At 37.8% G+C, this 2,606-nt stretch overlaps 1 long non-coding RNA gene across 1 annotated transcript; it reads left to right on the top strand.

Moving 5' to 3' along the window:
- The first annotated feature begins 211 nt into the window (after nt 1–211).
- LOC127311757 (uncharacterized) lies at nt 212–1,245 on the top strand. The gene is made up of 3 exons (XR_007857854.2): nt 212–403; nt 600–659; nt 1,205–1,245. It is a non-coding gene; the product is annotated as an uncharacterized lncRNA (long non-coding RNA).
- The last annotated feature ends 1,361 nt before the right edge of the window (nt 1,246–2,606 follow it).

The following is a 2,606-nucleotide window of genomic DNA, read 5'->3' on the forward strand; positions in this document are numbered from 1 at the left end:
GCCACTATGACATATTGGTTGGGGAACATTTTACCACCAGGCCATCAAAACTATTCTTCGGGCCATATACCCGCCGTCGTTGCTTCTTCGTTAAAGATTTGATTTTTTCAGTTGGCCTAGCTCTCCGTGCTAATATTCTACTTATCTTTGCTATTTTGGTGTACTAACTGTTCATGTGCATCCTCGTGCCTTTTCCAGGGGTCACCTTGGTGGTGCTCAGCAGCAGACGCCGGTGAGAACTACGAGGAGTAAGAGGACGAAAAGAAAAAGATGGAGCAACAAGACTACAAAAGTGGAGTAGGTAGAGATGTGGAGGAGCCAGAAACATTGTGGCTTGGTTCTTTCTTGTGAGGTAGCTCTCACAAGGGAAGTAGGGGCACTTTTTAAGTACATCGTGTGATTGGTACTCCTCTGTCCTCCCTCTCACTCCCCACATATCTCAGTTTTACAATTTGTGTAGTGAAGAAAATTAGAAGTTTCTAATTCATATTTACCTCGTGGTCTCTTTTTTTTGTTTCTCTAAAATTTCATTACTACAGCAGATCTCATTTTTCTCAAAATGGTCCATGCTAAAGATGATGTTATGCTGCTTTGTACAGGTGACATGGGAAACCAACGAGAAAAGCACACTTCTTGAGGTGATGCTCCAATATCACAGGGTAAGTGATTCTTCTCTTTTGCTTCTTCAAATACTCCTTATTTCTTTTACTTTAGGACAGAGGAGGAACACATATATGCTGCTGCGACGGTAGTGGTCAAATGATCAAAATGATTTTCAAAATGAATGCTTCATGTCATATTTAGATTTAGAAATCGATGATATGCATGGCCAAGTTTATTATGAGGAAAACATAGCATTTTCCTAATTCTAATTTATGTGCAATACCTCCTACGCAATTAGCAATCGTGTGCTTGATGTACTATATACTATATATATATATGTCCATAATGGAGCTTTGTTAGCTTTTGAGTTCCTTGGTTTAATTTTAACTGCACCCAAAAAAATTGGAAGCTTACAGGAGAGGATTTTAACATAGTTCTTACCTCTTTTCATAAGATTGCTTTTTTTTTTGTTTCTCCATGCCCCTTTTTTCAGGCTTCGGTAGGCTATTTCGTTTAGGTGATTGAATGGTTTAGAAGAAACAGTAATATCAAATGGAGTATTTTAATCTTGGTGGACTTTCCTGGCTGCAATTTCTTTCAGGTCTTGGGACCGCTCAACGAATAGAAATGAGAATCTTCCTCCACTAGGTGATTTGAGCTTACATAGTATCATAATATTTCCAGTGTTAGTACTTTTTTATTCTCTCCAGTGTTCCTTTTCTTTCAGGTGTGTTCATGTGTTGTTTGGTTGGTCTGCTGCAGCAAGTGAGAACCGGAGGTGAAGAGGAAGATGCATAGAGGGAGATTCAAAGGGGGATAATATAGTCCAAGTGAGGAGGAAGAGGAGACCTGCTGTGGCGCGGAGCATCACCGGCCGATGATTGTGATAAGAGAATCACACCCAGATAATTCGGCTCCTAAGTTGTCTACTTAGTTTCTTATTTATTCCACAGGTAGCAAATTGGTAGAAAGTTTGGTTCAATGATTTATGTGAGCTGCAAAGATAACATCACTGTTCGTAAGGACTTTTTGAAGACACTTTTCATGAATGGCTCCAGATTTTTTGAAGTTATTTCATAAGGAACATTCGTTTTTAGCGAGATGAGTAATTTCTGATTGTATGGAATAGTTCTTAAAAAAAACTGCTAGGTCAAGAGATAACACTTCCCAATTAAACTTGCAGATGTTTCTTACTTCGCCATACGTTCTTTCCAGTTTGTCTGCTTTGGTTACAGAAATGTCACAGAGTAGTGGTATACCGGTTGAATCCTATCTATTTACATTGTAAGAACCGATGACATCCAGGCTTGAACATGGTTACTTTAGAGAATTAAACAAACCACATCATTAGATACTTAGGAGATTACATGTGGTAAAAGAAAGAAAATACGGTACAAGAAAGAAAATGTTGGATTTGGTATTTAAATAGACCGTTTTTCCCTGTAGTTCTTTCACTACATCAGATGTTGGGTTTGGTATTCCTGCAATCTTACCTGAAGGGACTGTACATACATGGTTTCAGGCTTTCAAATTTTGAATGTACAGGGAGAATCTCATAATTCTTTTATGCCATAGACCTGGCATTTTTTTTCTGTAAGAACAGATATTCGCTTGCTTTTGGACATCCGTACCTCTTTTTTTTTTGCATTAGGAACTGCCTTTGTTGCCATGCTCTTATGAACTTTTTCATTTAGAGGTTCAGTGAGTAAATTGATATCTTCAAGCTCAGTCAAGAAAGTTAATTGTGAGTATTTTGATTAACAGAAAAATTCTGAAATCTAATATTACTGTCAGATATCTCTTCCTTAAGTGGCACGTGAATATCAGATATCTTACTTTGGAATTCATATAGCTCTGAGAAGGTCAGCATAGCTCTTTATCTGAGTTCATGGAACCAAATATTATTTTATTCCTTTCACAATTTAGCATCGATTGTATGGGAGTAAATCAATTACTCAATGGTCAAGGGCACCTTTTTTGGCATGTTGGTTCTATGTGTTCTG

The sequence above is a fragment of the Lolium perenne genome, chromosome 7 (genome assembly GCF_019359855.2).
Source record: "Lolium perenne isolate Kyuss_39 chromosome 7, Kyuss_2.0, whole genome shotgun sequence".
NCBI lineage: Eukaryota > Viridiplantae > Streptophyta > Magnoliopsida > Poales > Poaceae > Lolium > Lolium perenne.